This window comes from Micromesistius poutassou, assembly GCF_964030765.1.
Source record: "Micromesistius poutassou genome assembly, chromosome: 24".
Taxonomy (NCBI): Eukaryota; Metazoa; Chordata; class Actinopteri; order Gadiformes; family Gadidae; genus Micromesistius; species Micromesistius poutassou.
Genome location: NC_140294.1, coordinates 5,507,745 through 5,525,244, shown reverse-complemented (window position 1 = coordinate 5,525,244; position 17,500 = coordinate 5,507,745). Strand labels below are relative to the sequence as shown.

Genomic DNA, 17,500 nt, shown 5'->3' with positions numbered 1-17,500 from the left:
GCAAAACGACAGCAAACCTGGAGATCAGAGTTATTTGAACACTACAATGTATTATTGTTTATATAAATATATACATAGCCTATAACAGAATCCCGTTGGAATAAATGTTCATGGTGCGTTTTCATACGCACGTTTAAACTGTAAATGATCCATGTCACTTTGTTGTCTCAAACGCGGACGGGTGTAGCATCAGCAGGAGATGCCTTTTGATTTGAACAGTCAGAGGAGGGTGCACCGGTCCTGGAGGTACTGCAATACCAGGTCGATGCGTGGAGTGGACGGAGCAAGCCCCTTTTCCATCTCCAAGTTCCAAAAATCAATTTAATATATGGTCCCCGGGTAGGGGACGTATCAGATATTAAACTGATAAGAACAGATACTACACTTGATCTTAGCCAAAAGGCCGAGAAGCGATACCCACACATGGTCAGGCCTAGAGGCCACCTTCCCAGACACGAGTACTAACCAGGCCCGACCCTGCTTAGCTTCCGAGATCAGACGAGATCGGGCGTGTTCAGGGTGGTATGGCCGTAAGCAATTCTACCCGTCGCCAAACACGCTTTTATACGCAGGAGCACATTAGGAGTGGGCCAGGGGTCGCACTTGTACAGAAACAATGATTAGTTATACCACAATGAATAGATGAATGAAGGAATACGTTATTCCAGACTCAAAGTCTCAGTAAAGTCTCACTATACTGTCCGCGTGTTTCACAAAAAGATTTTGGAGAGACGTTGTCAGTGTCTGTATGTTGCTTCAATTCTCCCAAACAGTTGGCGGTAAAGATCCGGCCACGGTAAACAATTGCAGGCAAAAAGCTCGAGATGAAAAGAAAAAGCTTACAGCACCTGGTATTCCCAGGCGGTCTCCCATCCAAGTACTAACCAGGCCCGACCCTGCTTAGCTTCCGAGATCAGACGAGATCGGGCGTGTTCAGGGTGGTATGGCCGTAAGCAATTCTACCCGTCGCCAAACACGCTTTTATACGCAGGAGCACATTAGGAGTGGGCCAGGGGTCGCACTTGTACAGAAACAATGATTAGTTATACCACAATGAATAGATGAATGAAGGAATACGTTATTCCAGACTCAAAGCTCCGTATAAAAACGCAATGCAATACACTGCGTATGCGTTTGTGTAAACGTTTGAAGAAACGTAGCGCTCCAACACCTGGGGTGCGATTGCAGGCATTCGTAGCTGTTTTTTCTTTAGAACAACATAATCAGGGGAGAGCGCGAACGCAGTCCCCCACTACCAGAAATTATGCAATCGAGATTCCCACATTTGGGGAATTCGCACGGGTCAGCAACAGCCTCAGTGCAATGGCTGAGCCTCGCTATGGGTGAACCACCTTCTTGATCATGGTATCTCCCTTGCCAGGTAAGTATGAGTTGTGAGCGTTCAGGGTGGCTACACGTTGCCCACGCGTGCTCCCGTGGGGGACGGTTGCAAAGCATTCAGCAAAGGGACGAGATACACTGGAACACAAAGTGTTGGCAACATTCCTGCACGTCTAGACTGTATAGACACTGTAGACCACCGATCACACGTTTTTAACTTGCATCTGAAATCAGCGTGGGTGGAAGCAAAACGACAGCAAACCTGGAGATCAGAGTTATTTGAACACTACAATGTATTATTGTTTATATAAATATATACATAGCCTATAACAGAATCCCGTTGGAATAAATGTTCATGGTGCGTTTTCATACGCACGTTTAAACTGTAAATGATCCATGTCACTTTGTTGTCTCAAACGCGGACGGGTGTAGCATCAGCAGGAGATGCCTTTTGATTTGAACAGTCAGAGGAGGGTGCACCGGTCCTGGAGGTACTGCAATACCAGGTCGATGCGTGGAGTGGACGGAGCAAGCCCCTTTTCCATCTCCAAGTTCCAAAAATCAATTTAATATATGGTCCCCGGGTAGGGGACGTATCAGATATTAAACTGATAAGAACAGATACTACACTTGATCTTAGCCAAAAGGCCGAGAAGCGATACCCACACATGGTCAGGCCTAGAGGCCACCTTCCCAGACACGACGCTCTGCTTGGCGGTTTAACAGCGAGAACAGCCTCAGCCTATACAAATTCAAAAGGACCACTAGGCGTCCACCACACATAGCGTGTTGTCAAGACTATATTTATCCTGAAAAACTAAACGAGTTTATTTATCATTTGTGCTAACGCAGCTTCTCTTGGGATTATCTGGTTCATTCAGAAAAATACAGCATCGTTTTTATTTGCCATCAAAACGTATCCCATAATTCTGAGATACATAAGTCGTTGATTCAGAAAAGCATGCAGTGAATGCATTACGCTGCCCCAATAAACTCACACTGGCGCGTCTGAATAAACCGGTGACCAAGAACGCTCTCCTCATTATGCCGTCACAAACCCAGGCAGCCTTACCAACAGAACTCACATGCAATATAAGCAGGACAGAGCCAGATTCTGCTCAGTTCTTCTCGGACCTCATGAGCGACAGGTAGGCAAATATCCTCAGATAGCGCAATTATTATCCGATTGAATAGTTTTTGATATTTCACTATCCTCTAAGTTATAATATCAGGTATCTTGTTCTGTTGTGTGTGTGTGTGTGTGTGTGTGTGTGCGCGCCTGAAGGTTGTCGAAATGTAGAGCTCTCGTCGCAGCTCTCTGGTGCTCCCTGCTGGCAGTCTCACTATACTGTCCGCGTGTTTCACAAAAAGATTTTGGAGAGACGTTGTCAGTGTCTGTATGTTGCTTCAATTCTCCCAAACAGTTGGCGGTAAAAATCCGGCCACGGTAAACAATTGCAGGCAAAAAGCTCGAGATGAAAAGAAAAAGCTTACAGCACCTGGTATTCCCAGGCGGTCTCCCATCCAAGTACTAACCAGGCCCGACCCTGCTTAGCTTCCGAGATCAGACGAGATCGGGCGTGTTCAGGGTGGTATGGCCGTAAGCAATTCTACCCGTCGCCAAACACGCTTTTATACGCAGGAGCACATTAGGAGTGGGCCAGGGGTCGCACTTGTACAGAAACAATGATTAGTTATACCACAATGAATAGATGAATGAAGGAATACGTTATTCCAGACTCAAAGCTCCGTATAAAAACGCAATGCAATACACTGCGTATGCGTTTGTGTAAACGTTTGAAGAAACGTAGCGCTCCAACACCTGGGGTGCGATTGCAGGCATTCGTAGCTGTTTTTTCTTTAGAACAACATAATCAGGGGAGAGCGCGAACGCAGTCCCCCACTACCAGAAATTATGCAATCGAGATTCCCACATTTGGGGAATTCGCACGGGTCAGCAACAGCCTCAGTGCAATGGCTGAGCCTCGCTATGGGTGAACCACCTTCTTGATCATGGTATCTCCCTTGCCAGGTAAGTATGAGTTGTGAGCGTTCAGGGTGGCTACACGTTGCCCACGCGTGCTCCCGTGGGGGACGGTTGCAAAGCATTCAGCAAAGGGACGAGATACACTGGAACACAAAGTGTTGGCAACATTCCTGCACGTCTAGACTGTATAGACACTGTAGACCACCGATCACACGTTTTTAACTTGCATCTGAAATCAGCGTGGGTGGAAGCAAAACGACAGCAAACCTGGAGATCAGAGTTATTTGAACACTACAATGTATTATTGTTTATATAAATATATACATAGCCTATAACAGAATCCCGTTGGAATAAATGTTCATGGTGCGTTTTCATACGCACGTTTAAACTGTAAATGATCCATGTCACTTTGTTGTCTCAAACGCGGACGGGTGTAGCATCAGCAGGAGATGCCTTTTGATTTGAACAGTCAGAGGAGGGTGCACCGGTCCTGGAGGTACTGCAATACCAGGTCGATGCGTGGAGTGGACGGAGCAAGCCCCTTTTCCATCTCCAAGTTCCAAAAATCAATTTAATATATGGTCCCCGGGTAGGGGACGTATCAGATATTAAACTGATAAGAACAGATACTACACTTGATCTTAGCCAAAAGGCCGAGAAGCGATACCCACACATGGTCAGGCCTAGAGGCCACCTTCCCAGACACGAGTACTAACCAGGCCCGACCCTGCTTAGCTTCCGAGATCAGACGAGATCGGGCGTGTTCAGGGTGGTATGGCCGTAAGCAATTCTACCCGTCGCCAAACACGCTTTTATACGCAGGAGCACATTAGGAGTGGGCCAGGGGTCGCACTTGTACAGAAACAATGATTAGTTATACCACAATGAATAGATGAATGAAGGAATACGTTATTCCAGACTCAAAGTCTCAGTAAAGTCTCACTATACTGTCCGCGTGTTTCACAAAAAGATTTTGGAGAGACGTTGTCAGTGTCTGTATGTTGCTTCAATTCTCCCAAACAGTTGGCGGTAAAGATCCGGCCACGGTAAACAATTGCAGGCAAAAAGCTCGAGATGAAAAGAAAAAGCTTACAGCACCTGGTATTCCCAGGCGGTCTCCCATCCAAGTACTAACCAGGCCCGACCCTGCTTAGCTTCCGAGATCAGACGAGATCGGGCGTGTTCAGGGTGGTATGGCCGTAAGCAATTCTACCCGTCGCCAAACACGCTTTTATACGCAGGAGCACATTAGGAGTGGGCCAGGGGTCGCACTTGTACAGAAACAATGATTAGTTATACCACAATGAATAGATGAATGAAGGAATACGTTATTCCAGACTCAAAGCTCCGTATAAAAACGCAATGCAATACACTGCGTATGCGTTTGTGTAAACGTTTGAAGAAACGTAGCGCTCCAACACCTGGGGTGCGATTGCAGGCATTCGTAGCTGTTTTTTCTTTAGAACTACATAATCAGGGGAGAGCGCGAACGCAGTCCCCCACTACCAGAAAATATGCAATCGAGATTCCCACATTTGGGGAATTCGCACGGGTCAGCAACAGCCTCAGTGCAATGGCTGAGCCTCGCTATGGGTGAACCACCTTCTTGATCATGGTATCTCCCTTGCCAGGTAAGTATGAGTTGTGAGCGTTCAGGGTGGCTACACGTTGCCCACGCGTGCTCCCGTGGGGGACGGTTGCAAAGCATTCAGCAAAGGGACGAGATACACTGGAACACAAAGTGTTGGCAACATTCCTGCACGTCTAGACTGTATAGACACTGTAGACCACCGATCACACGTTTTTAACTTGCATCTGAAATCAGCGTGGGTGGAAGCAAAACGACAGCAAACCTGGAGATCAGAGTTATTTGAACACTACAATGTATTATTGTTTATATAAATATATACATAGCCTATAACAGAATCCCGTTGGAATAAATGTTCATGGTGCGTTTTCATACGCACGTTTAAACTGTAAATGATCCATGTCACTTTGTTGTCTCAAACGCGGACGGGTCTAGCATCAGCAGGAGATGCCTTTTGATTTGAACAGTCATAGGAGGGTGCACCGGTCCTGGAGGTACTGCAATACCAGGTCGATGCGTGGAGTGGACGGAGCAAGCCCCTTTTCCATCTCCAAGTTCCAAAAATCAATTTAATATATGGTCCCCGGGTAGGGGACGTATCAGATATTAAACTGATAAGAACAGATACTACACTTGATCTTAGCCAAAAGGCCGAGAAGCGATACCCACACATGGTCAGGCCTAGAGGCCACCTTCCCAGACACGACGCTCTGCTTGGCGGTTTAACAGCGAGAACAGCCTCAGCCTATACAAATTCAAAAGGACCACTAGGCGTCCACCACACATAGCGTGTTGTCAAGACTATATTTATCCTGAAAAACTAAACGAGTTTATTTATCATTTGTGCTAACGCAGCTTCTCTTGGGATTATCTGGTTCATTCAGAAAAATACAGCATCGTTTTTATTTGCCATCAAAACGTATCCCATAATTCTGAGATACATAAGTCGTTGATTCAGAAAAGCATGCAGTGAATGCATTACGCTGCCCCAATAAACTCACACTGGCGCGTCTGAATAAACCGGTGACCAAGAACGCTCTCCTCATTATGCCGTCACAAACCCAGGCAGCCTTACCAACAGAACTCACATGCAATATGAGCAGGACAGAGCCAGATTCTGCTCAGTTCTTCTCGGACCTCATGAGCGACAGGTAGGCAAATATCCTCAGATAGCGCAATTATTATCCGATTGAATAGTTTTTGATATTTCACTATCCTCTAAGTTATAATATCAGGTATCATGTTCTGTTGTGTGTGTGTGTGTGCGTGCGCGTGTGTGTGTGTGTGTGTGTGCGCGCCTGAAGGTTGTCGAAATGTAGAGCTCTCGTCGCAGCTCTCTGGTGCTCCCTGCTGGCAGTCTCACTATACTGTCCGCGTGTTTCACAAAAAGATTTTGGAGAGACGTTGTCAGTGTCTGTATGTTGCTTCAATTCTCCCAAACAGTTGGCGGTAAAGATCCGGCCACGGTAAACAATTGCAGGCAAAAAGCTCGAGATGAAAAGAAAAAGCTTACAGCACCTGGTATTCCCAGGCGGTCTCCCATCCAAGTACTAACCAGGCCCGACCCTGCTTAGCTTCCGAGATCAGACGAGATCGGGCGTGTTCAGGGTGGTATGGCCGTAAGCAATTCTACCCGTCGCCAAACACGCTTTTATACGCAGGAGCACATTAGGAGTGGGCCAGGGGTCGCACTTGTACAGAAACAATGATTAGTTATACCACAATGAATAGATGAATGAAGGAATACGTTATTCCAGACTCAAAGCTCCGTATAAAAACGCAATGCAATACACTGCGTATGCGTTTGTGTAAACGTTTGAAGAAACGTAGCGCTCCAACACCTGGGGTGCGATTGCAGGCATTCGTAGCTGTTTTTTCTTTAGAACAACATAATCAGGGGAGAGCGCGAACGCAGTCCCCCACTACCAGAAAATATGCAATCGAGATTCCCACATTTGGGGAATTCGCACGGGTCAGCAACAGCCTCAGTGCAATGGCTGAGCCTCGCTATGGGTGAACCACCTTCTTGATCATGGTATCTCCCTTGCCAGGTAAGTATGAGTTGTGAGCGTTCAGGGTGGCTACACGTTGCCCACGCGTGCTCCCGTGGGGGACGGTTGCAAAGCATTCAGCAAAGGGACGAGATACACTGGAACACAAAGTGTTGGCAACATTCCTGCACGTCTAGACTGTATAGACACTGTAGACCACCGATCACACGTTTTTAACTTGCATCTGAAATCAGCGTGGGTGGAAGCAAAACGACAGCAAACCTGGAGATCAGAGTTATTTGAACACTACAATGTATTATTGTTTATATAAATATATACATAGCCTATAACAGAATCCCGTTGGAATAAATGTTCATGGTGCGTTTTCATACGCACGTTTAAACTGTAAATGATCCATGTCACTTTGTTGTCTCAAACGCGGACGGGTGTAGCATCAGCAGGAGATGCCTTTTGATTTGAACAGTCAGAGGAAGGTGCACCGGTCCTGGAGGTACTGCAATACCAGGTCGATGCGTGGAGTGGACGGAGCAAGCCCCTTTTCCATCTCCAAGTTCCAAAAATCAATTTAATATATGGTCCCCGGGTAGGGGACGTATCAGATATTAAACTGATAAGAACAGATACTACACTTGATCTTAGCCAAAAGGCCGAGAAGCGATACCCACACATGGTCAGGCCTAGAGGCCACCTTCCCAGACACGAGTACTAACCAGGCCCGACCCTGCTTAGCTTCCGAGATCAGACGAGATCGGGCGTGTTCAGGGTGGTATGGCCGTAAGCAATTCTACCCGTCGCCAAACACGCTTTTATACGCAGGAGCACATTAGGAGTGGGCCAGGGGTCGCACTTGTACAGAAACAATGATTAGTTATACCACAATGAATAGATGAATGAAGGAATACGTTATTCCAGACTCAAAGTCTCAGTAAAGTCTCACTATACTGTCCGCGTGTTTCACAAAAAGATTTTGGAGAGACGTTGTCAGTGTCTGTATGTTGCTTCAATTCTCCCAAACAGTTGGCGGTAAAGATCCGGCCACGGTAAACAATTGCAGGCAAAAAGCTCGAGATGAAAAGAAAAAGCTTACAGCACCTGGTATTCCCAGGCGGTCTCCCATCCAAGTACTAACCAGGCCCGACCCTGCTTAGCTTCCGAGATCAGACGAGATCGGGCGTGTTCAGGGTGGTATGGCCGTAAGCAATTCTACCCGTCGCCAAACACGCTTTTATACGCAGGAGCACATTAGGAGTGGGCCAGGGGTCGCACTTGTACAGAAACAATGATTAGTTATACCACAATGAATAGATGAATGAAGGAATACGTTATTCCAGACTCAAAGTCTCAGTAAAGTCTCACTATACTGTCCGCGTGTTTCACAAAAAGATTTTGGAGAGACGTTGTCAGTGTCTGTATGTTGCTTCAATTCTCCCAAACAGTTGGCGGTAAAGATCCGGCCACGGTAAACAATTGCAGGCAAAAAGCTCGAGATGAAAAGAAAAAGCTTACAGCACCTGGTATTCCCAGGCGGTCTCCCATCCAAGTACTAACCAGGCCCGACCCTGCTTAGCTTCCGAGATCAGACGAGATCGGGCGTGTTCAGGGTGGTATGGCCGTAAGCAATTCTACCCGTCGCCAAACACGCTTTTATACGCAGGAGCACATTAGGAGTGGGCCAGGGGTCGCACTTGTACAGAAACAATGATTAGTTGTACCACAATGAATAGATGAATGAAGGAATACGTTATTCCAGACTCAAAGCTCCGTATAAAAACGCAATGCAATACACTGCGTATGCGTTTGTGTAAACGTTTGAAGAAACGTAGCGCTCCAACACCTGGGGTGCGATTGCAGGCATTCGTAGCTGTTTTTTCTTTAGAACAACATAATCAGGGGAGAGCGCGAACGCAGTCCCCCACTACCAGAAATTACGCAATCGAGATTCCCACATTTGGGGAATTCGCACGGGTCAGCAACAGCCTCAGTGCAATGGCTGAGCCTCGCTATGGGTGAACCACCTTCTTGATCATGGTATCTCCCTTGCCAGGTAAGTATGAGTTGTGAGCGTTCAGGGTGGCTACACGTTGCCCACGCGTGCTCCCGTGGGGGACGGTTGCAAAGCATTCAGCAAAGGGACGAGATACACTGGAACACAAAGTGTTGGCAACATTCCTGCACGTCTAGACTGTATAGACACTGTAGACCACCGATCACACGTTTTTAACTTGCATCTGAAATCAGCGTGGGTGGAAGCAAAACGACAGCAAACCTGGAGATCAGAGTTATTTGAACACTACAATGTATTATTGTTTATATAAATATATACATAGCCTATAACAGAATCCCGTTGGAATAAATGTTCATGGTGCGTTTTCATACGCACGTTTAAACTGTAAATGATCCATGTCACTTTGTTGTCTCAAACGCGGACGGGTGTAGCATCAGCAGGAGATGCCTTTTGATTTGAACAGTCAGAGGAGGGTGCACCGGTCCTGGAGGTACTGCAATACCAGGTCGATGCGTGGAGTGGACGGAGCAAGCCCCTTTTCCATCTCCAAGTTCCAAAAATCAATTTAATATATGGTCCCCGGGTAGGGGACGTATCAGATATTAAACTGATAAGAACAGATACTACACTTGATCTTAGCCAAAAGGCCGAGAAGCGATACCCACACATGGTCAGGCCTAGAGGCCACCTTCCCAGACACGACGCTCTGCTTGGCGGTTTAACAGCGAGAACAGCCTCAGCCTATACAAATTCAAAAGGACCACTAGGCGTCCACCACACATAGCGTGTTGTCAAGACTATTTTTATCCTGAAAAACTAAACGAGTTTATTTATCATTTGTGCTAACGCAGCTTCTCTTGGGATTATCTGGTTCATTCAGAAAAATACAGCATCGTTTTTATTTGCCATCAAAACGTATCCCATAATTCTGAGATACATAAGTCGTTGATTCAGAAAAGCATGCAGTGAATGCATTACGCTGCCCCAATAAACTCACACTGGCGCGTCTGAATAAACCGGTGACCAAGAACGCTCTCCTCATTATGCCGTCACAAACCCAGGCAGCCTTACCAACAGAACTCACATGCAATATGAGCAGGACAGAGCCAGATTCTGCTCAGTTCTTCTCGGACCTCATGAGCGACAGGTAGGCAAATATCCTCAGATAGCGCAATTATTATCCGATTGAATAGTTTTTGATATTTCACTATCCTCTAAGTTATAATATCAGGTATCATGTTCTGTTGTGTGTGTGTGTGTGCGTGCGCGTGTGTGTGTGTGTGCGCGCCTGAAGGTTGTCGAAATGTAGAGCTCTCGTCGCAGCTCTCTGGTGCTCCCTGCTGGCAGTCTCACTATACTGTCCGCGTGTTTCACAAAAAGATTTTGGAGAGACGTTGTCAGTGTCTGTATGTTGCTTCAATTCTCCCAAACAGTTGGCGGTAAAGATCCGGCCACGGTAAACAATTGCAGGCAAAAAGCTCGAGATGAAAAGAAAAAGCTTACAGCACCTGGTATTCCCAGGCGGTCTCCCATCCAAGTACTAACCAGGCCCGACCCTGCTTAGCTTCCGAGATCAGACGAGATCGGGCGTGTTCAGGGTGGTATGGCCGTAAGCAATTCTACCCGTCGCCAAACACGCTTTTATACGCAGGAGCACATTAGGAGTGGGCCAGGGGTCGCACTTGTACAGAAACAATGATTAGTTATACCACAATGAATAGATGAATGAAGGAATACGTTATTCCAGACTCAAAGCTCCGTATAAAAACGCAATGCAATACACTGCGTATGCGTTTGTGTAAACGTTTGAAGAAACGTAGCGCTCCAACACCTGGGGTGCGATTGCAGGCATTCGTAGCTGTTTTTTCTTTAGAACAACATAATCAGGGGAGAGCGCGAACGCAGTCCCCCACTACCAGAAATTATGCAATCGAGATTCCCACATTTGGGGAATTCGCACGGGTCAGCAACAGCCTCAGTGCAATGGCTGAGCCTCGCTATGGGTGAACCACCTTCTTGATCATGGTATCTCCCTTGCCAGGTAAGTATGAGTTGTGAGCGTTCAGGGTGGCTACACGTTGCCCACGCGTGCTCCCGTGGGGGACGGTTGCAAAGCATTCAGCAAAGGGACGAGATACACTGGAACACAAAGTGTTGGCAACATTCCTGCACGTCTAGACTGTATAGACACTGTAGACCACCGATCACACGTTTTTAACTTGCATCTGAAATCAGCGTGGGTGGAAGCAAAACGACAGCAAACCTGGAGATCAGAGTTATTTGAACACTACAATGTATTATTGTTTATATAAATATATACATAGCCTATAACAGAATCCCGTTGGAATAAATGTTCATGGTGCGTTTTCATACGCACGTTTAAACTGTAAATGATCCATGTCACTTTGTTGTCTCAAACGCGGACGGGTGTAGCATCAGCAGGAGATGCCTTTTGATTTGAACAGTCAGAGGAGGGTGCACCGGTCCTGGAGGTACTGCAATACCAGGTCGATGCGTGGAGTGGACGGAGCAAGCCCCTTTTCCATCTCCAAGTTCCAAAAATCAATTTAATATATGGTCCCCGGGTAGGGGACGTATCAGATATTAAACTGATAAGAACAGATACTACACTTGATCTTAGCCAAAAGGCCGAGAAGCGATACCCACACATGGTCAGGCCTAGAGGCCACCTTCCCAGACACGAGTACTAACCAGGCCCGACCCTGCTTAGCTTCCGAGATCAGACGAGATCGGGCGTGTTCAGGGTGGTATGGCCGTAAGCAATTCTACCCGTCGCCAAACACGCTTTTATACGCAGGAGCACATTAGGAGTGGGCCAGGGGTCGCACTTGTACAGAAACAATGATTAGTTATACCACAATGAATAGATGAATGAAGGAATACGTTATTCCAGACTCAAAGTCTCAGTAAAGTCTCACTATACTGTCCGCGTGTTTCACAAAAAGATTTTGGAGAGACGTTGTCAGTGTCTGTATGTTGCTTCAATTCTCCCAAACAGTTGGCGGTAAAGATCCGGCCACGGTAAACAATTGCAGGCAAAAAGCTTGAGATGAAAAGAAAAAGCTTACAGCACCTGGTATTCCCAGGCGGTCTCCCATCCAAGTACTAACCAGGCCCGACCCTGCTTAGCTTCCGAGATCAGACGAGATCGGGCGTGTTCAGGGTGGTATGGCCGTAAGCAATTCTACCCGTCGCCAAACACGCTTTTATACGCAGGAGCACATTAGGAGTGGGCCAGGGGTCGCACTTGTACAGAAACAATGATTAGTTATACCACAATGAATAGATGAATGAAGGAATACGTTATTCCAGACTCAAAGCTCCGTATAAAAACGCAATGCAATACACTGCGTATGCGTTTGTGTAAACGTTTGAAGAAACGTAGCGCTCCAACACCTGGGGTGCGATTGCAGGCATTCGTAGCTGTTTTTTCTTTAGAACAACATAATCAGGGGAGAGCGCGAACGCAGTCCCCCACTACCAGAAAATATGCAATCGAGATTCCCACATTTGGGGAATTCGCACGGGTCAGCAACAGCCTCAGTGCAATGGCTGAGCCTCGCTATGGGTGAACCACCTTCTTGATCATGGTATCTCCCTTGCCAGGTAAGTATGAGTTGTGAGCGTTCAGGGTGGCTACACGTTGCCCACGCGTGCTCCCGTGGGGGACGGTTGCAAAGCATTCAGCAAAGGGACGAGATACACTGGAACACAAAGTGTTGGCAACATTCCTGCACGTCTAGACTGTATAGACACTGTAGACCACCGATCACACGTTTTTAACTTGCATCTGAAATCAGCGTGGGTGGAAGCAAAACGACAGCAAACCTGGAGATCAGAGTTATTTGAACACTACAATGTATTATTGTTTATATAAATATATACATAGCCTATAACAGAATCCCGTTGGAATAAATGTTCATGGTGCGTTTTCATACGCACGTTTAAACTGTAAATGATCCATGTCACTTTGTTGTCTCAAACGCGGACGGGTCTAGCATCAGCAGGAGATGCCTTTTGATTTGAACAGTCATAGGAGGGTGCACCGGTCCTGGAGGTACTGCAATACCAGGTCGATGCGTGGAGTGGACGGAGCAAGCCCCTTTTCCATCTCCAAGTTCCAAAAATCAATTTAATATATGGTCCCCGGGTAGGGGACGTATCAGATATTAAACTGATAAGAACAGATACTACACTTGATCTTAGCCAAAAGGCCGAGAAGCGATACCCACACATGGTCAGGCCTAGAGGCCACCTTCCCAGACACGACGCTCTGCTTGGCGGTTTAACAGCGAGAACAGCCTCAGCCTATACAAATTCAAAAGGACCACTAGGCGTCCACCACACATAGCGTGTTGTCAAGACTATATTTATCCTGAAAAACTAAACGAGTTTATTTATCATTTGTGCTAACGCAGCTTCTCTTGGGATTATCTGGTTCATTCAGAAAAATACAGCATCGTTTTTATTTGCCATCAAAACGTATCCCATAATTCTGAGATACATAAGTCGTTGATTCAGAAAAGCATGCAGTGAATGCATTACGCTGCCCCAATAAACTCACACTGGCGCGTCTGAATAAACCGGTGACCAAGAACGCTCTCCTCATTATGCCGTCACAAACCCAGGCAGCCTTACCAACAGAACTCACATGCAATATGAGCAGGACAGAGCCAGATTCTGCTCAGTTCTTCTCGGACCTCATGAGCGACAGGTAGGCAAATATCCTCAGATAGCGCAATTATTATCCGATTGAATAGTTTTTGATATTTCACTATCCTCTAAGTTATAATATCAGGTATCATGTTCTGTTGTGTGTGTGTGTGTGCGTGCGCGTGTGTGTGTGTGTGTGTGCGCGCCTGAAGGTTGTCGAAATGTAGAGCTCTCGTCGCAGCTCTCTGGTGCTCCCTGCTGGCAGTCTCACTATACTGTCCGCGTGTTTCACAAAAAGATTTTGGAGAGACGTTGTCAGTGTCTGTATGTTGCTTCAATTCTCCCAAACAGTTGGCGGTAAAGATCCGGCCACGGTAAACAATTGCAGGCAAAAAGCTCGAGATGAAAAGAAAAAGCTTACAGCACCTGGTATTCCCAGGCGGTCTCCCATCCAAGTACTAACCAGGCCCGACCCTGCTTAGCTTCCGAGATCAGACGAGATCGGGCGTGTTCAGGGTGGTATGGCCGTAAGCAATTCTACCCGTCGCCAAACACGCTTTTATACGCAGGAGCACATTAGGAGTGGGCCAGGGGTCGCACTTGTACAGAAACAATGATTAGTTATACCACAATGAATAGATGAATGAAGGAATACGTTATTCCAGACTCAAAGCTCCGTATAAAAACGCAATGCAATACACTGCGTATGCGTTTGTGTAAACGTTTGAAGAAACGTAGCGCTCCAACACCTGGGGTGCGATTGCAGGCATTCGTAGCTGTTTTTTCTTTAGAACAACATAATCAGGGGAGAGCGCGAACGCAGTCCCCCACTACCAGAAATTATGCAATCGAGATTCCCACATTTGGGGAATTCGCACGGGTCAGCAACAGCCTCAGTGCAATGGCTGAGCCTCGCTATGGGTGAACCACCTTCTTGATCATGGTATCTCCCTTGCCAGGTAAGTATGAGTTGTGAGCGTTCAGGGTGGCTACACGTTGCCCACGCGTGCTCCCGTGGGGGACGGTTGCAAAGCATTCAGCAAAGGGACGAGATACACTGGAACACAAAGTGTTGGCAACATTCCTGCACGTCTAGACTGTATAGACACTGTAGACCACCGATCACACGTTTTTAACTTGCATCTGAAATCAGCGTGGGTGGAAGCAAAACGACAGCAAACCTGGAGATCAGAGTTATTTGAACACTACAATGTATTATTGTTTATATAAATATATACATAGCCTATAACAGAATCCCGTTGGAATAAATGTTCATGGTGCGTTTTCATACGCACGTTTAAACTGTAAATGATCCATGTCACTTTGTTGTCTCAAACGCGGACGGGTGTAGCATCAGCAGGAGATGCCTTTTGATTTGAACAGTCAGAGGAAGGTGCACCGGTCCTGGAGGTACTGCAATACCAGGTCGATGCGTGGAGTGGACGGAGCAAGCCCCTTTTCCATCTCCAAGTTCCAAAAATCAATTTAATATATGGTCCCCGGGTAGGGGACGTATCAGATATTAAACTGATAAGAACAGATACTACACTTGATCTTAGCCAAAAGGCCGAGAAGCGATACCCACACATGGTCAGGCCTAGAGGCCACCTTCCCAGACACGAGTACTAACCAGGCCCGACCCTGCTTAGCTTCCGAGATCAGACGAGATCGGGCGTGTTCAGGGTGGTATGGCCGTAAGCAATTCTACCCGTCGCCAAACACGCTTTTATACGCAGGAGCACATTAGGAGTGGGCCAGGGGTCGCACTTGTACAGAAACAATGATTAGTTATACCACAATGAATAGATGAATGAAGGAATACGTTATTCCAGACTCAAAGTCTCAGTAAAGTCTCACTATACTGTCCGCGTGTTTCACAAAAAGATTTTGGAGAGACGTTGTCAGTGTCTGTATGTTGCTTCAATTCTCCCAAACAGTTGGCGGTAAAGATCCGGCCACGGTAAACAATTGCAGGCAAAAAGCTCGAGATGAAAAGAAAAAGCTTACAGCACCTGGTATTCCCAGGCGGTCTCCCATCCAAGTACTAACCAGGCCCGACCCTGCTTAGCTTCCGAGATCAGACGAGATCGGGCGTGTTCAGGGTGGTATGGCCGAAAGCAATTCTACCCGTCGCCAAACACGCTTTTATACGCAGGAGCACATTAGGAGTGGGCCAGGGGTCGCACTTGTACAGAAACAATGATTAGTTATACCACAATGAATAGATGAATGAAGGAATACGTTATTCCAGACTCAAAGTCTCAGTAAAGTCTCACTATACTGTCCGCGTGTTTCACAAAAAGATTTTGGAGAGACGTTGTCAGTGTCTGTATGTTGCTTCAATTCTCCCAAACAGTTGGCGGTAAAGATCCGGCCACGGTAAACAATTGCAGGCAAAAAGCTCGAGATGAAAAGAAAAAGCTTACAGCACCTGGTATTCCCAGGCGGTCTCCCATCCAAGTACTAACCAGGCCCGACCCTGCTTAGCTTCCGAGATCAGACGAGATCGGGCGTGTTCAGGGTGGTATGGCCGTAAGCAATTCTACCCGTCGCCAAACACGCTTTTATACGCAGGAGCACATTAGGAGTGGGCCAGGGGTCGCACTTGTACAGAAACAATGATTAGTTGTACCACAATGAATAGATGAATGAAGGAATACGTTATTCCAGACTCAAAGCTCCGTATAAAAACGCAATGCAATACACTGCGTATGCGTTTGTGTAAACGTTTGAAGAAACGTAGCGCTCCAACACCTGGGGTGCGATTGCAGGCATTCGTAGCTGTTTTTTCTTTAGAACAACATAATCAGGGGAGAGCGCGAACGCAGTCCCCCACTACCAGAAATTATGCAATCGAGATTCCCACATTTGGGGAATTCGCACGGGTCAGCAACAGCCTCAGTGCAATGGCTGAGCCTCGCTATGGGTGAACCACCTTCTTGATCATGGTATCTCCCTTGCCAGGTAAGTATGAGTTGTGAGCGTTCAGGGTGGCTACACGTTGCCCACGCGTGCTCCCGTGGGGGACGGTTGCAAAGCATTCAGCAAAGGGACGAGATACACTGGAACACAAAGTGTTGGCAACATTCCTGCACGTCTAGACTGTATAGACACTGTAGACCACCGATCACACGTTTTTAACTTGCATCTGAAATCAGCGTGGGTGGAAGCAAAACGACAGCAAACCTGGAGATCAGAGTTATTTGAACACTACAATGTATTATTGTTTATATAAATATATACATAGCCTATAACAGAATCCCGTTGGAATAAATGTTCATGGTGCGTTTTCATACGCACGTTTAAACTGTAAATGATCCATGTCACTTTGTTGTCTCAAACGCGGACGGGTGTAGCATCAGCAGGAGATGCCTTTTGATTTGAACAGTCAGAGGAGGGTGCACCGGTCCTGGAGGTACTGCAATACCAGGTCGATGCGTGGAGTGGACGGAGCAAGCCCCTTTTCCATCTCCAAGTTCCAAAAATCAATTTAATATATGGTCCCCGGGTAGGGGACGTATCAGATATTAAACTGATAAGAACAGATACTACACTTGATCTTAGCCAAAAGGCCGAGAAGCGATACCCACACATGGTCAGGCCTAGAGGCCACCTTCCCAGACACGACGCTCTGCTTGGCGGTTTAACAGCGAGAACAGCCTCAGCCTATACAAATTCAAAAGGACCACTAGGCGTCCACCACACATAGCGTGTTGTCAAGACTATTTTTATCCTGAAAAACTAAACGAGTTTATTTATCATTTGTGCTAACGCAGCTTCTCTTGGGATTATCTGGTTCATTCAGAAAAATACAGCATCGTTTTTATTTGCCATCAAAACGTATCCCATAATTCTGAGATACATAAGTCGTTGATTCAGAAAAGCATGCAGTG

General features: G+C 46.7%; 30 non-coding genes across 30 annotated transcripts; all 30 read right to left on the bottom strand.

Annotated features, from left to right (window-relative positions):
* Positions 1-224: 224 nt before the first annotated feature.
* LOC311369897 (U2 spliceosomal RNA) lies at positions 225-415 on the bottom strand. The gene has a single exon (XR_014640229.1). It is a non-coding gene; the product is annotated as a U2 spliceosomal RNA (small nuclear RNA).
* A 421-nt stretch (positions 416-836) lies between these two features.
* On the bottom strand, positions 837-955 carry LOC311370072 (5S ribosomal RNA). The gene has a single exon (XR_014640400.1). It is a non-coding gene; the product is annotated as a 5S ribosomal RNA (ribosomal RNA).
* A 269-nt stretch (positions 956-1,224) lies between these two features.
* On the bottom strand, positions 1,225-1,389 carry LOC311370298 (U1 spliceosomal RNA). Its single transcript, XR_014640623.1, has one exon. It is a non-coding gene; the product is annotated as a U1 spliceosomal RNA (small nuclear RNA).
* Positions 1,390-1,810: 421 nt separating this feature from the next.
* On the bottom strand, positions 1,811-2,001 carry LOC311369896 (U2 spliceosomal RNA). Its single transcript, XR_014640228.1, has one exon. It is a non-coding gene; the product is annotated as a U2 spliceosomal RNA (small nuclear RNA).
* Positions 2,002-2,828: 827 nt separating this feature from the next.
* On the bottom strand, positions 2,829-2,947 carry LOC311370071 (5S ribosomal RNA). The gene has a single exon (XR_014640399.1). It is a non-coding gene; the product is annotated as a 5S ribosomal RNA (ribosomal RNA).
* Positions 2,948-3,216: 269 nt separating this feature from the next.
* LOC311370297 (U1 spliceosomal RNA) lies at positions 3,217-3,381 on the bottom strand. Its single transcript, XR_014640622.1, has one exon. It is a non-coding gene; the product is annotated as a U1 spliceosomal RNA (small nuclear RNA).
* A 421-nt stretch (positions 3,382-3,802) lies between these two features.
* On the bottom strand, positions 3,803-3,993 carry LOC311369895 (U2 spliceosomal RNA). The gene has a single exon (XR_014640227.1). It is a non-coding gene; the product is annotated as a U2 spliceosomal RNA (small nuclear RNA).
* A 421-nt stretch (positions 3,994-4,414) lies between these two features.
* LOC311370070 (5S ribosomal RNA) lies at positions 4,415-4,533 on the bottom strand. The gene has a single exon (XR_014640398.1). It is a non-coding gene; the product is annotated as a 5S ribosomal RNA (ribosomal RNA).
* A 269-nt stretch (positions 4,534-4,802) lies between these two features.
* LOC311370405 (U1 spliceosomal RNA) lies at positions 4,803-4,967 on the bottom strand. Its single transcript, XR_014640729.1, has one exon. It is a non-coding gene; the product is annotated as a U1 spliceosomal RNA (small nuclear RNA).
* Positions 4,968-5,388: 421 nt separating this feature from the next.
* On the bottom strand, positions 5,389-5,579 carry LOC311369894 (U2 spliceosomal RNA). Its single transcript, XR_014640226.1, has one exon. It is a non-coding gene; the product is annotated as a U2 spliceosomal RNA (small nuclear RNA).
* Positions 5,580-6,422: 843 nt separating this feature from the next.
* LOC311370068 (5S ribosomal RNA) lies at positions 6,423-6,541 on the bottom strand. Its single transcript, XR_014640396.1, has one exon. It is a non-coding gene; the product is annotated as a 5S ribosomal RNA (ribosomal RNA).
* A 269-nt stretch (positions 6,542-6,810) lies between these two features.
* On the bottom strand, positions 6,811-6,975 carry LOC311370404 (U1 spliceosomal RNA). Its single transcript, XR_014640728.1, has one exon. It is a non-coding gene; the product is annotated as a U1 spliceosomal RNA (small nuclear RNA).
* Positions 6,976-7,396: 421 nt separating this feature from the next.
* Positions 7,397-7,587, bottom strand: LOC311369964 (U2 spliceosomal RNA). Its single transcript, XR_014640296.1, has one exon. It is a non-coding gene; the product is annotated as a U2 spliceosomal RNA (small nuclear RNA).
* A 421-nt stretch (positions 7,588-8,008) lies between these two features.
* Positions 8,009-8,127, bottom strand: LOC311370067 (5S ribosomal RNA). The gene has a single exon (XR_014640395.1). It is a non-coding gene; the product is annotated as a 5S ribosomal RNA (ribosomal RNA).
* Positions 8,128-8,427: 300 nt separating this feature from the next.
* Positions 8,428-8,546, bottom strand: LOC311370066 (5S ribosomal RNA). Its single transcript, XR_014640394.1, has one exon. It is a non-coding gene; the product is annotated as a 5S ribosomal RNA (ribosomal RNA).
* Positions 8,547-8,815: 269 nt separating this feature from the next.
* On the bottom strand, positions 8,816-8,980 carry LOC311370368 (U1 spliceosomal RNA). The gene has a single exon (XR_014640693.1). It is a non-coding gene; the product is annotated as a U1 spliceosomal RNA (small nuclear RNA).
* A 421-nt stretch (positions 8,981-9,401) lies between these two features.
* LOC311369893 (U2 spliceosomal RNA) lies at positions 9,402-9,592 on the bottom strand. Its single transcript, XR_014640225.1, has one exon. It is a non-coding gene; the product is annotated as a U2 spliceosomal RNA (small nuclear RNA).
* An 837-nt stretch (positions 9,593-10,429) lies between these two features.
* Positions 10,430-10,548, bottom strand: LOC311370065 (5S ribosomal RNA). The gene has a single exon (XR_014640393.1). It is a non-coding gene; the product is annotated as a 5S ribosomal RNA (ribosomal RNA).
* Positions 10,549-10,817: 269 nt separating this feature from the next.
* LOC311370296 (U1 spliceosomal RNA) lies at positions 10,818-10,982 on the bottom strand. Its single transcript, XR_014640621.1, has one exon. It is a non-coding gene; the product is annotated as a U1 spliceosomal RNA (small nuclear RNA).
* A 421-nt stretch (positions 10,983-11,403) lies between these two features.
* Positions 11,404-11,594, bottom strand: LOC311369891 (U2 spliceosomal RNA). The gene has a single exon (XR_014640223.1). It is a non-coding gene; the product is annotated as a U2 spliceosomal RNA (small nuclear RNA).
* Positions 11,595-12,015: 421 nt separating this feature from the next.
* On the bottom strand, positions 12,016-12,134 carry LOC311370064 (5S ribosomal RNA). The gene has a single exon (XR_014640392.1). It is a non-coding gene; the product is annotated as a 5S ribosomal RNA (ribosomal RNA).
* A 269-nt stretch (positions 12,135-12,403) lies between these two features.
* On the bottom strand, positions 12,404-12,568 carry LOC311370403 (U1 spliceosomal RNA). The gene has a single exon (XR_014640727.1). It is a non-coding gene; the product is annotated as a U1 spliceosomal RNA (small nuclear RNA).
* A 421-nt stretch (positions 12,569-12,989) lies between these two features.
* LOC311369890 (U2 spliceosomal RNA) lies at positions 12,990-13,180 on the bottom strand. The gene has a single exon (XR_014640222.1). It is a non-coding gene; the product is annotated as a U2 spliceosomal RNA (small nuclear RNA).
* An 841-nt stretch (positions 13,181-14,021) lies between these two features.
* Positions 14,022-14,140, bottom strand: LOC311370062 (5S ribosomal RNA). The gene has a single exon (XR_014640390.1). It is a non-coding gene; the product is annotated as a 5S ribosomal RNA (ribosomal RNA).
* Positions 14,141-14,409: 269 nt separating this feature from the next.
* Positions 14,410-14,574, bottom strand: LOC311370295 (U1 spliceosomal RNA). Its single transcript, XR_014640620.1, has one exon. It is a non-coding gene; the product is annotated as a U1 spliceosomal RNA (small nuclear RNA).
* Positions 14,575-14,995: 421 nt separating this feature from the next.
* LOC311369962 (U2 spliceosomal RNA) lies at positions 14,996-15,186 on the bottom strand. Its single transcript, XR_014640294.1, has one exon. It is a non-coding gene; the product is annotated as a U2 spliceosomal RNA (small nuclear RNA).
* A 421-nt stretch (positions 15,187-15,607) lies between these two features.
* On the bottom strand, positions 15,608-15,726 carry LOC311370195 (5S ribosomal RNA). The gene has a single exon (XR_014640523.1). It is a non-coding gene; the product is annotated as a 5S ribosomal RNA (ribosomal RNA).
* Positions 15,727-16,026: 300 nt separating this feature from the next.
* Positions 16,027-16,145, bottom strand: LOC311370061 (5S ribosomal RNA). The gene has a single exon (XR_014640389.1). It is a non-coding gene; the product is annotated as a 5S ribosomal RNA (ribosomal RNA).
* A 269-nt stretch (positions 16,146-16,414) lies between these two features.
* LOC311370294 (U1 spliceosomal RNA) lies at positions 16,415-16,579 on the bottom strand. The gene has a single exon (XR_014640619.1). It is a non-coding gene; the product is annotated as a U1 spliceosomal RNA (small nuclear RNA).
* Positions 16,580-17,000: 421 nt separating this feature from the next.
* On the bottom strand, positions 17,001-17,191 carry LOC311369888 (U2 spliceosomal RNA). Its single transcript, XR_014640220.1, has one exon. It is a non-coding gene; the product is annotated as a U2 spliceosomal RNA (small nuclear RNA).
* Positions 17,192-17,500: the final 309 nt, after the last annotated feature.